Genomic DNA, 14685 nt, shown 5'->3' with positions numbered 1-14685 from the left:
AGATGAAATGGTGCAAATGAACCTGCAGAATTCTGAAAAAAAAGGTGATCCGCAGCTCTTCTTGGCCAGGTTTCGCAGCCATAGAGAAGGAACCTCAACAAGTGCTTGATAAATCTGAAACTTTGTGCCGATTGTGATCTTGAGTCAGAGTTGTAGATGACTGAAAACATGCTAGGCATTGATTTGGAAGTCAATGTCATCATAGCCCTGATTCATGACAGTGAACATTGAGCTCAAGTATTTGAAGCAATCGACCTCATCTAGGGTTTCCCTATTGAGAAGAATCGGGCTTTTCTTGGAGGGTAGGAATCCTGTGAAGAGGATTTTTGTTTTTGAAGCCTTCACCTTCGTACCAAACTTAGATGTGAAATGTGGCACTTTGTTTCAATACTCTTATGAAAATTGTCTCCAAAGGCCAGAATAACTGTCTCATACTGGAAGATTTTAATGCTGTGCCTGACTGTCAAATCTGTGCATTTCTAATGACGCGTTTGACAACTCGCTTTTAGATATGATGGAGGATTTTTTCTTTGTCAGCATGTTACGAAACTTACAAGAACGGGAATTGGTCAGAGACATCAGTATTCACCTGTTAACCTAGTACCGTTTTTTTTTTTTTTGCAGCAAATTTTGATTTCACTTGTCATACAATACTGAGCTTTTCCATGCACACCTCGTTTGCACGTTTCAGATCCGCTGAAAAGAAAATCTGCTGGTCTTGTTAAAGCAGTTTCTGTAGTATAATACTGTTGAAATAATGTGGGAAGAAATAAAAAAATTTTTTGTGCCTTATAGATATATTTGTAACTCTGGATACACTAAAACACAAGAAATACAAACCATAGATTATTAGAAAGATTTTCTGAGAATGAAAAATGTGAAACGCAGCATCGGGGCATTATCAAGAGAACTTGTGATGCTACATAATTCTGAAGGATAATAATATGTAATTCCAAAGAAGAAAAAAATGATCACTCAAACCAACAAACATTTATCTTTGCTGATGATTTTGCAAATATTTTCAAAGATGGCGATGGCAGAGAACTTGCAATGCTACACATAATAGCACCACCAATGTGGCCGATCACTATCATACAGGCTGAGGTCAAGAAGCAGCTTTTGTCCTTGTATATGAATAAGGGGCAAGATCCAGATGGACTACATTAAATAATTTCACAGGCTGCTGCACCCAAACTATTTAAACCTTTGGCAGTTCTTTTCAACCTTTCACCGAATTCAATGAATTACAGACCAGTGAACCATCGTCCATGGAAGTTCTGCTCAAATAAGCAGTTATGGCTTATTTACATTTACTGCCACCACATCTCAATCTTGACATGGTTTCATTCTGAAACGTTTGTGTCTCACAAATTTACTTGTGAGAGAAGATTAAGTTATGTGTAGAATTTGGACTATCAAAGGTTGACCAACAGTTATCTTTAGGTGAAAATCGTCAATGCTGGAGTGTCCAGTGGACAGGCACAGGAGAAAAAAAGAAAGAGAGAGAGAGAAAGAGAGAGAGAGAGAGAGAGAGAGAGAGAAAGAGAGAGAGAGAGAGAGAAATATCTTTTTATGCTTCCTGGTTGCTCTCTGAACGACCATGATTCCTAAAGGGGCGGGCTTAAGCAGTTTCTCAGGGGACAAATGGAATCAATGCACCGTGAAAGATGATTGACTAATGTGTGACCAAATCACCGAGCAGGACTTGATTTGTTAAGGAAATTAAGTCTTTACTTTATTTATGACTGCTACAATCACACTGACCCCTAAACAAATCAATGTGTTAATTTATAATCAACAAAAGTTAGAGAATAAAATTATTTAATTTTACTGAAATTTCAAGCATTTATTCAATACATTATATATTTCATAAGGAAGAAAATTTTTAAAATTTAATGTATATATGCAGTGACATTTTTTTATATGTTGTTACTATTAAAAGTTGTATAAGTTTCTTTTTCCAGCTATATATTTAGTAAGTGAGCCAAAAAATAAATAAATAAATAAGGAAACCTCTAGAGCTGTTGAAACCAACTCTTGGTTTTCACTTCCTTATCACCACAGAAAGATTTGGTACAAGGTCGAAAAGTGGGGGATAAAAAAGCAATTGCATCAGAAGGGTTACACTCTAGCTTTGCAAAAATAGCCTGAGCAAGCCCATCTGTATTCTCCTGTAGAAGTGCCTCAGACGTTTAGTAATAGATAAATCATGGCGTTCATTGAATCTTGAGAGACAATGGATACCCCTTGCAAGGGTGTCTGCACATGTAATTGTGAAGCAAGGGTTGCACAATTTCCAACCATACCTTTCTTGAATCAGTATTGCATGATTCCAGTGTTAAAGATAAGTCCAAGACAATGGAAACTATACTTAAATAAGCAGGGAGCACATCGAGCACCTAATATTCCCAAATGGTCACCCATTTAGTACTAACCAGACTCAACATTGCTTGGCAATAAACAAACTTCCTATCAAAGAGTGATGGTAAAGCCAGGGAGGCTGCTTCTGCTAAGATCAACTAAGACCTTACAGAGCAGGGCCAGTTCATGACATAATGGCTAACCCTAACCGCTCAGACTGATTGTTGAAGATATATCCTGATATGAAGCTAAAACAGGTTGAAATTATTTCTTTCTAGGATTTCCTGGACGACTAGAACCCAGGCTCACTCAAGAGATTCATAATTGGTAACATATTGTTAATCATGGTTTTATGGTAGTGTTTTATATCTACAATATAAAACTGAACATCTGTGTGTGTGTGTGTGTGTGTGTGTGCGTGCGTGCGTGTGTGTGTGTCTGGTCACGAATAGGCCCTTATATGGTTATATTTTAAAAAACTGATTACATATAATGATAGAAGATGTATCGAGGATCAGGAATGGGCATGTTTGATCTGGCAGAACGTTGGTTCATAAAAATTGCGCCACCATTTTCTTCTTATTCATATTTATATCGATTCTTTGCTTTAAAAAACTAAAGTAATTACGTGTTTACTTTTTTAATATCCCATTTTGCTGTTTCGGATTATTTTACTAAAGTAAGTAAAGCTTCATTATTTTTCAAAACTGTTTTTGTTTCTTTGTTTTTCGATATTTCGTCGATATTATTTAGTAAGAGTGTTTAGCAGAAAAGCCAACAAACGACTACCCGAAAAAAATAGATATACAAGAAATAAATGTTACCATGGTCAATAAAAGTTCAGTTCATGTTTTTTGTTTTGTTTTGAAATAGTTTTTAATGCTCTTTACTTGAAATAATTTCAACGAACCGAAATTAAAACGAAATTTGAGGCGATAACTACTTAAATGAAATTTTATATAAACTACACATGCCATAATCGGATATTCCTCAAGCACAAAATAACGGAAATCATTAAAATATGTTTATAAATATTCATTACGTTGACGGAACTCTCTTAAATTGTTAACACAGATGAGAAATTGATGTGCGAGATGAGATGAACGAGCTAATATAAGCTACTCCTTTTCTTTCTTTGTTCATTCGGCTTACTCTTTCTTTTTTCTTTTCACTTCTTTCTTGGCGGGGAGCATCAAATTTTTACATTAAGATGCGGTTGGATAAATGCTAAAAAGCAGTTGGCTTTAATTGCTACCTTTTTTCTTTTCACACTTTATAAAATCAGTTTTCACAGGAACGTGTGAACTGAAAATATTTACCAACCAATAAAAATTGTTTCAAACTCCAAAACTAACAATCCTGTGTGCCATTAAACAAGCCTGTGAGACAGTGGCTTGATCAAGTGAAAACAGAGTTCTTCTGGGTGAAACCTGCGATGCACCTTGCCCATCAACGATGCTCATCCGAGAAGATTGAAGTGACATACTGAAATTTCTATAAGTCTGTTGCTATATCTCAAAACAGCCACCTAGAAAATAAACACACACACACACACACACACACACACACACACACACACACACACACACACACACACGCACGCACACACACACACACACGCACGCGCACACACACACGCACACACACACGTACACACACACGCACGCACACACACACACACGCACGCGCACACACACACGCACACACACACGCACACACACACACACACGCACACACACACACATATAACTTGGAAAATAAATTTTTGATGCTTTTGTCTGCTTCTTATTCAAGAACTTTAAAACTTCTCAACAAACTTTGGTCTTTTACAGTATATTTTACATTTCTATAAAATTCTTGATATATAAATATATTTTGTTTATTAATTCATGTTTTCCCACATTCGTTCCAAAAATCCTGTTGGTGAGTTAGCACCTGTTAACTGATGACCCATTCATAATTCATAACAGTCATGTTTTTTTAATCCATCTTTTTTTTTTATTCTCGCTAATTTCACTGAATGTTTATTAATTCTTAGTGTTGTTCTTGTCATTTTTAAAAAGTAACAATTCTGTGTCATATTAGCAAGTTGATGTGAACTCCTATAAAACAGTGGCTTAGTGAACAGAAATTCAAGGGTAACATCTTCTACACGCCTTTCAACAGCAACAACGACCGTTCTAGAAGACTGGAATGTCCCACGCTGAAATTCCTTTATGTCTGTTGCTATATATTCAGTGAACACAACTAATCAGAAGGTAAACACACACACACACACACACACACACACACACACACACACACACACACACACACACACACACACTGGAACTTTGAAACGCCTATTTCATTACATGTATATTAATTGATAGCGTTGTTCTTAGCACTTCTCAAATATGTTAGTATCACCAAATTACACTGCCTGCTGCCAGGAGCAGTACAACTACAACCTTTGATACTCTTGTCTCTGCAGATTTTAAATTAACCTTTTCCTGTCATTGAAAGTAATTTAAAACTGGAGAACATTTCAACAAACTCACATTCATTTAAACTGTAAAACTATATTTGATCACACAGCAATTATATTAACATTGTAGTTGCTAGTCTTTCATCATCCTTTCCTTTACGGCTATATTTCTTCTTTGCCTTCCATGTCAGTCTGGCTGCTAAAAAGCAGCCAGACTGACATGGTTTGAGCAAATCTATAGCTAAAATTAACAGGCACAAAAAAAAAAAAAAAAAAAAAAAAAAACTAATAAAAAAGAACTAAAAAAAGACACGTTTTGCTAAAATATTGTAGCATTTACATGACAGACTTATTTTGTTTGATTTGAATTATTCGAATTACTATACTCATCTTCATTGTTATTCTCACAGAAAATGTGTACTTATTTTCTATAATACAAATCTCACCTGTCTGTTTAAATGTATGTATGCATGTATGTATGTATCGCAAGAAATTTCGACAGAGGCGACGGATTTTCACGAGATCAGTATCATTTTGAAGTTAGGCCCTTTGGACGACAAATATCGAAAAATTGGCCAAAAACATTAATTCCTTCGTCCTTAACTGGGCACGTTTCTACAGGAAGGGGTCGTTTTCTTTTTCGCTAATATTTGCGAAAGTCACCGCCTCTTTTCGATTGTCTAGCCTTAATTTAAACCTGTGTCACTTCCGGTTTGCCAATGGGCGCATCAGCTAACGCGTCACGTTTTTTTTTTTTTTTTTTTCCTCCTTCACAGTACGGGATCGAGCCTGCCTGCCTATTACAACTTTTTTTTTTTTTTTTACGTTATCAATTTTTTTTTTTTTTTTTTTTTAGTCAACCAATACCGTCACACACACCTCCACTTTCTTTTCCGCCTTTGCGTCATGGGTTAAGCCTGCCTGCCTACTACAACTTTTTTTTTTTTTTTGCTCAATACACACCTACAAACACCCGGGCAATGCCGGACACCCAGGCTAGTTAACATATAAAATAATCTATACTAATACGAGATAATCGTCTCTTTCTATTTTTTTTCATACAAATCGTTCCAGACAAAGCATGAAGCTACTTGATGTAAAGAAGATGTCAAGATCAAAAACTAAACAACGATAAATGTTAGATGGATTAGATTATTCATACAACTCTTCTCATCTTCAGTTATTCTCAAAACGTTTTGGTCGATGTAAGCTCCGAGCTTCTTCAGGTGTATCTTATTGAACTCATGAATCTTTTTTGTGGAATTTCAAACGGAACCGTTTATTTAATCCATGAGGATCATTCTCTCATTCCATCAGCCACGACCCTATAGAAATCTAAAGTAATTCACAGTTATATTTTTAGTATTGCGCGTTCTGAGGATTACATTTTCAACCTCCAAAAGAGTGTCACATACAACTGAATTTTACTTAGTTCTCTATCCGTTATGCCACGGGTGCTAATAAAACTCAAGATGAGAACAGTGATCCGAATAATACAAATGGCATCACAAATAAAAGACTTATTTTCTCGTGCGAATCAATGCCCCTCCACTTCTAATAAGTGATTCGGCCACACACTGACTAACCGGCTGGCAAGGCGCATTGATTCCATCTGTCCCCTAAGGAACTTTTTTTAGCCCCTTTGGAAATCACGTTCAGCCAGATATTCAGAAAACCCGGCAAGCAATAAAGACAGACATGCCCTCTCTCCCTCCCCCCCTCTCTCTCTCTCTCTCTCTCTCTCTCTCTCTCTCTCTCTCTCTCTCTCTTTCTGGACACTCCAGCATAAACGATTTTCACTGGCCGAACTGAGACATTCCAAAGAACTGCTGCCTGACCAAAGAACTTTTTATTCTTTTTTGCACTCGGACAGTCGGACACAGTCCAACTTTCGACTGCCGAAATAAACCTTCGTTGTTTTGATTTTAAAAGAGGTTTTGTTAATTATTCTGTGCTATGTGTTCGACTATCCATCCAAATTTTCTTATTTAAAAAATTCAGGAACATTATTTTATTCAAATGTGCGCACAGTATAATGCGTTAGATTGAGTCGCGATTTGGCTTCACGCACTTGAGCCCGGACTGTTAACTGTGTGGGTGTTATGTTACATCTGCGAAGAAACAAGATAAGTACGTGTAGGCGTGTCATAGAAAAAAAATAAAGAAACAAAAACCTAATATATCAGGATTTTTTAAATATTTTTTAGACGGATTTGAAATTTGCAAGACTTGCAATATTTATTATCCAATATGCTATTAAGTTGAGAAGAAAGTTTTTGCGAAATTTTTAATTCTGATTTCAAATAATGTATTTTCCAATAAGTTTTCGTTATAATACGATTACTTTTAATATCATTTAAAGAATTTTTTGCGCGCTTTCTAATCGTTTAAATTACAATCGTTTTAAAACAATTATGTCTTCTTTTCAGAATGTTGAATACAAGATGGAAAAAAAAAAAAAAAAATTCTCACAATTTTCTTCTCAACCTATGTACTCAACGAATTTTTTATCTATAGACTTGAAATTTGATGTATAGGATATTCAAACACCTGGAAAACTTTTTAATCGGTTTTCATCCGGAAAAGAAGGCTGCTAAGGGGTAAAAATTGAAAAATTGGTACACAGGGATGATCAGATTTCTATCTTTTTTGAAGTGTTTCACGACTGCGCATGCGCAGTGGTGAAACATGACAGCTTCCTTATGTTAAATATAAGTTGGTTTGAAAACACTTTTTAAAGATTATGTCAAGCTGGCTTAATGGTTATCATACTTTACTCACTGCTTTTAGGTTTTGGTTTCGATCTCAGCTGGAGATTATTTTTACTTACAAGAAGTGAACTGTTTAGAAAAAAACTAATACTCGCATGCACATGTCTCAGTTTCTTTTCGTGTTTTTTTTTTTTAACTTCATTTTTTTAAAGGAATTTAACGTTACATTTCATACCTACGGTATTTCTGTTTCAAATAAAGAAGAATATTGCACGAATTAAAATATAAAATTTATGTGTATTTTATGACCAGGCAACGCCCGGCGGCCTGCTAGTATATCTATAAAAATGAGAATGTGTGTGTGTGTGTGTGTGTGTGTGTGTGTGTGTGTGTGTGTGTGTGTGTAAGGACACTTCTCAACCTATATAACGGATTTTTGATCTACAGACTTGAAATTTGGTATATAGGATATTCAGACATGTGGAAAATTTTTATTCAGTTTTCATTCATAAAAACGGGTTGCTAAGGAGTCAAAATTGAAAAATTGATCCATGGGAGGTCATCGGATTTTTATCCGTTTGCTAACTGTTTCATAAATGCGAATGTGTGAATGGTTCACATGACAGATCCATTATGTTAAAAATAAGTAAGTTTGAAAACACTTTTTAAAGATTGTGTCAAGTCAGCCTTTGTTTGTTAATCATGCTTGACTCACTGTCTTTAGGTTTTGGTTTCGATTTGGACCCGAGTATTTGCTTCTTTTTTTTTTACTTACAGAAAGTGAACTGTGTAGAAAAAGTATAATACTCGCATGCACATGTCTCAGTTTCTGTATGAATTAAAATATATTTATACGTATTTTACGACTGGGCAACGCCAGGCAACCTGCTAGTTCTAAAATAATTACTTTTTTCTTTTTGTCCAAATTTTCAAGTTGTTTACACGTAATCACCTAAAAAGTAGAATCTTAAAACAAGTTTTTGCCTCAATATGTGACAATGAATGAAACATGGATCCAGCAGAACAGCAAATGAAAGCTTTTCAAAGCAACTAACGATACAAACATCAGCAGGTAAAGTTTTAGCATCCGTATATCGGGATGTGTAAGGTATTTTGTTCATTGATTTCCTTGAGAAAGGAAGATCCATCAATAGTGAATATTACATGTTAATGCATTTGAAGAACAGATCATCAAAAATAAATAAGCTTGCAGCAAACAAAATAATGATATATTTTCTCTTGCGAATCAATGCCCCAACCCCCACTGAGTGATTCGATCACACACTGACCAATCAGCTGATGGAGCACAGTGATTCATCTGTCCCCTAAGGAACTTCTTTAGCCGCCAGCAGAGAGCTCAACTAGCAAGTAATACAGATCTCTTTCTCTCTCTCTCTCTCTCTCTCTCTCTCTTTCTCTCTTTCTCTCTCTCTCTCTCTCTCTCTCTCTCTCTCTCTCTCTCTCTTTCCACTATTAACCCTTAGCCGTAGAAACTGACGACCCACTGGGCGCTTCAGCATACCAGCCTTTGCCAAAGAAACAACTTACTTCTTCTTGACCGGTCTACTTTTTATATTGAAGAAACCTTTTTATTGTTTGTCTTAAAGAGATGCTGTTCTTTCTTTTGTGCTCAGAAACTTATAATTAGGAGGAAAACATAAATTCCTTTTCCTAAATTTGTTTTATAACTTGTGCACTGGAATTATTGTGGTATGATAATAACGTGGATATCTGATTAAAAAATATGAATATTTCAAAATATTATTTTCTGAATTTCAACTTATAAATGAAGGTTCATAAAATTCCCTTAATTTGATATGATCTTGTAATGTAGTGCTCAGGCTTGTTGTTGTTGTTTCCACTGTCAGTGTTGTTGTTGTTGTTGTTGCTGCCATTATTATTGTTGTTGTTGTTGTTGTTGCCATTATTATTGTTGTTGTTGTTGCCATTATTGTTGTTGTTCTTGTTGTTGTTTCCACTGTCAGTGTTGTTGTTGTTGTTGTTGCTGCCATTATTATTATTGTTGTTGTTGTTGTTGTTGCCATTATTATTTTTGTTGTTGTTGTTGTTGTTGTTGTTTCCACTGTCAGTGTTGTTGTTGTTGCTGCCATTATTATTATTGTTGTTGTTGTTGCTGCCATTATTATTATTGTTGTTGTTGTTGTTGCCATTATTATTGTTGTTGTTGCTGCCATTATTATTGTTGTTGTTGTTGTTTCCACTGTCAGTGTTGTTGTTGTTGCTGCCATTATTGTTGCTGTTGTTGTTGCCATTATCATTGTTGTTGTTGTTGTTACTTCCATTATTATTATTGTTGTTGTTGTTGCCATTATTATTGTTGTTGTTGCTACCATTATTATTGTTATTGTTGTTGCCATTATTGTTGTTGTTGGTGCTGTTGTTGTTGCCATTATTATTGTTGTTGTTGTTGTTGTTGTTACCATTATTATTGTTGTTGTTACCATTATTATTGTTGTTGTTGTTGCCATTATTATTGTTGTTGTTGTTGTTGCCATTATTATTATTATTTTTGTTGTTGTTGTTGCCATTAGTATTGTTGTTGTTGTTGTTACCGTTATTGTTGTTGTTGTTGTTGTTGTTACTTCCATTATTATTGTTGTTGTTGTTGTTGTTTCCATTATTATTGTTGTTGTTGTTGTTTCCATTATTATTATTGTTGTTGTTGTTGCTGCCATTATTATTATTGTTGTTGCTGCCATTATTATTATTGTTGTTGTTGTTGTTGCCATTATTATTTTTGTTGTTCTTGTTACTGCCATTATTATTGTTGTTGTTGTTGTTGTTGTTGTTGCTGCCATTGTTGTTGTTTTTGTTATTGTTGTTGTTGCGGTTGCTGTTATTGTTGTTGCTGTTGTTATTGCTGTTGCCACTGTTAGTGTTGTTGTTGTTGTTGTCATCGTTCTAGGGTTAATTAGTTAATAGTACACAAGACACAAAGCAATGCTTACACTTGGTTTTAATATTTTTTAAAAATTATTAGTATCTGAAAACAAAGAAACAAATTATTAATATTTGAAAACAAAGAAACAGAAAACTCTTATTAATTTGTCGTTAGTGGGTGTTGCTGCTGCTTGTTTGTTTCTTTCTTTCTTGAGCACCATCTAAGATGATGATTTTTGTTAGCACTTCTTTCCCCAATATCATTGTATTAGAAATTCTTTTTAGAAAGATATCGGATGCTTATCAATGCCCGAAGGCCACTCGAGGATATGGATTAATGAATATAAGGTGGTAGTTTAATAATCATTAATGGTGTAGATTGGGTAGAATTTGGATTATTTAAGGAGACCGCTTAACAAGAACTTGTTTACATTGGACTTGAAGGCTGCCATGTTGTAATCGGCTGAGAAGCAGTCCAATAGAACAGTGTTCCACATATGGGCAGTTCTAGAAAAGAAACTTTGCTCATGGAATATGCATTTCGAATTAGGCATGGATAGAGAGTGGGGAAAAGTCGGCATAAATGTCTATGAATGATCTAAGAATTTGATTTGGAAGATTATTGATGATGATCAAGAAGAGAGTTATGCTCAGGATGGAATCCTGAGGGACGCCAGCATTGATATTATGAGCTTCTGATTTCTGCCCATTGATGACTACGTGACTTTATAAGCGTATCAGAGAGAAAGGATTTAATTGAGGACATTTCCAACTATTGAATAGCTGGAAATCTTGTGAAGTAGACTTTCACGCCATATCCTATCAAAAGACTTTGATATGTCAAGAGCTATTGCTCTAGAAACGAAGCCGTTGTCAAGAGATTCATTAATCCTGTGTGATGTTACAGTTAGCACATCAGCTGTAGATATAGAAGAACGGAAACCATATTGTATGTCACTTAGATTATTACTGTAAAGGTGGTTGACCACTTTTCTATTTATCACAGATCCAGCAATTTACTCAAGACACACAGGAGACTGATTGATCTGTATTGAGAGGCAGATGACTGATCTCCAGAATTTTTAAATATGAGACAGATTGATTCGGTTTTTCAAAGTGTTGGGAAGCATTTCTCCTTGAGGCAACGTTCAAACAGCTTTTTAAGTATGGAAGCTAGTTTCAGTTTCTTTTTGAGCACTATGATTGAAATGTCATCGGAGCCAGTTGTTTTACTGGAATCAAGATTTTTCATAAGTTTGGCAACATGACATACAGATATTTGTAAGTCGTATAGTGTATTTTTAGACACAAAAGGAAATAAGGTGGGTAGGTGGTCATGGTCGAAAAGGGTAGAATTTGCTACAAAGTTCTTGGCAAAGAGTTTTACTTTGTCAGAGGCTGATGAAATTACTTCAAACCAATTCATGATGGTTGGGATAGAGGACACATCTGTGTTGAGGACCCTATTTGTTATTTGCCAAAACTGGTGAGAACCAAGCTGCTGCTCAGCTACTTTAAACTTAATTTACTGTTTTTATCTTAACCGAAACAAATGAGTGATCAAAGATACCAATGGAGACAGAATGTAGGATGAGCACAATTCTAGCAAGTAAGAAAAAGGTCAAGGATGTTAAAGTTGGAGTTATCAAAATTGGTGGCCTTCTTTTATATATTTAGTTATGTCCCTTGTCTCGAGTGGATATTCAATATGGCGTCTGACCAGCTGTAAAACGCGTTTATCCTTATGAGAAGTACTAAGTGAACTAACATTGGTAGCAGAGCATATTCTTTCGTGTGACAAATATTATATCCCTTCAATTTACACTGAAACACAATTGAAAGAAAAATGACGTCATTTATGAAGCAGCCACCTATTTTGCAGAGTAAAGAAATGAGCACCTAATGGAAACAAGACATAAGTAGATGGCCTATCTTCACGGATTTACCTAAGGAAAAACAGGGCCCAGCAGTATTTTTGTCATTGCCACAAAATATATGAGAATGTGTCCGACACTTAGATGTCACAGATATCATCTGAACTGATGGATTAAAAATAATTACGGACAAGTTGGATGAGATATATTTAAGGAACAAAACCAACATGGCGTACATGTCATTCAAAACAAAAGAGTTTCTAGAATAAACATAAACAACTTCCAATGATTTTATATTCCACTATTTTACCTTTACTCGGTCTTTTACCTTTACTAGGTCTTGTAGTATTGCCTTTCAGTTCCTCCCCGTTACTATTGGAATTTTCATCATGTTGATCTTCAACTTTCTTTTCCAAGACTTCATTCATCTCATTTAACGGAATTGTATTTTCTTTATTCTTTGGCTTTCCAAAGTCCTTGTTTACCTTCATCAAGTGACGTGGATGCATCCTGTAGAATGCGCCTCCATGTCAGATCAATACACATTGACCCTTTTTACCCAAAACTTTGGCAAGGTCACGCCATCCTTTATAGTTTTGTCTTCTACAGTAAACGCTGTCTCCTGTCACAAGTTCTTCATCCGCATAATGTCTTATGTTAAATCACAGTGCTCTCCGAATTTTTTCACTTGATTCAGCCTTCATAAACCTTTTTTCTCGCAGAATGTAAGGCATTTAAATTTATTCTAACAATATCACTGGATGTTGAAGCGTCTAATGCGGGTAACTGGTCTATCAAAACTGACTTCGTATTTATGTTGGATCCAAAAACAAGCTCATTTGGGTTATATCCAGAATAATTCTGAAGAGCATTTTTGGCACTAACAACCTAAGCCAAAGCTATTTTTGGTTCACATTTCTCATCTTCTAATGTTTTCCTCATTGATTCAACCAATATTAGTGCCATTACTGAATGTACTTTCAGCGGCTGTAGTGTGGGTTTCAATATTCAGTTTTTCACTCATCTCTCTTTAACCATCATTATTAAATTATCCCCCATTATCACTCAAGAAGTGTTTGAGAACTCCAAAATATGCTATCCATATTAAAAATATGTTGCAAATAATTTCTTCACTCGTCTTGGTTTTAATCAACCTGGCAAGAGAACACCAATTAGGTGTCAAATCCAGCATTGGTTATGCCTGAATTCTTTTAAGTCCATAAATAAAGTGTCATTAAACCGGTTTCCAAGTGCCAATCTCACCACCAGACGAAAAGGTGGTTTTCTAAGCCTTAAACAAATTGAATCCGAACCACAGACATCCCTAATAAGAGCCAGAACTGCCTTATCATGAAAGGCCCGACTGCCTCTCACCAATGATACCAATTTCTCTTTTGATGCATGAGCAAACTGTTTATATAATTTCTCAGCCTTCGTTTTTTTTTTCTCCATTCTAAAGCATTTTTTAACGCTTCACAATATAACACAAAGTTTGGTGACTTTTCAGCCTGCAAAAGCATATTTGTTAATATAAGACTATAATGTCCAGAAGTTGTCTTTTGCAATTTTATATATCTGCCTAAAATCTTGCAACTGTCACTTTTAAAATCTAGCACCATGCCAGCAGTTTTCATTGATTTATGACTTAGTAACAAGGGTATGAAGCAGTTTATACTGACAACAAACCATTCAGCCAGTTTTCACCTCAGCATTTTTGCAAGGTGACATGCTAGAGAGAGAAGTATTTCTCACACCACCATCTGAGGCATGTCCAGGGTCACAAGTGTGGAATCTGAAAAGATGTATTTATGGATTGAATGATGCACCCCATTCATGGTACAAGAGAGTTACTCAGGAATTAACTAAACTAAAAGGAATGGTAAGTGCATATGACAATGCACTGTTTCTTTGGCATGATTTATCTGAGAACTTGATGGGTATTCTGGCAATGTGTGTAGATGACTTTATATTTTGTGGAAATGATTGTTTAAAAAAAAATGTGATTTCAGAATTAAAGAAAATATTCAAGGTTGGAATGCATGAAAATGGAACCTTCAAATTTTTGAGATCGTGCATTAGACAAACGGAAGATGGGATCATTATAAACCAACACAATTATATGTCATCTATTTCTACAATAGATATAAAGGAAGGAAGATTCTTAAGGAAAAGTGTTGAGCTGAGTGAAGAGAAAACAGATTTAAAAAAGCTAACAGGTCAAATGATGTGGGTATTTACCCAAACTCAAACTGATGTATCATTGAATGTGTGTAGGATGAGTAATATCAGAAAATATAAAGTAAATTTACTTTTTGAAGCCAACAAGTCACTATTAAAGCTTAAATCAAATACAGATTTCATATCATTTCCA

This window comes from Euprymna scolopes, chromosome 14, assembly GCF_053919585.1.
Source record: "Euprymna scolopes isolate OS-2025 chromosome 14, ASM5391958v1, whole genome shotgun sequence".
NCBI classification, from domain to species: Eukaryota; Metazoa; Mollusca; class Cephalopoda; order Sepiida; family Sepiolidae; genus Euprymna; species Euprymna scolopes.
The sequence above is the reverse complement of the archived record's forward strand: the minus strand, read 5'-3'. Positions refer to the sequence as shown.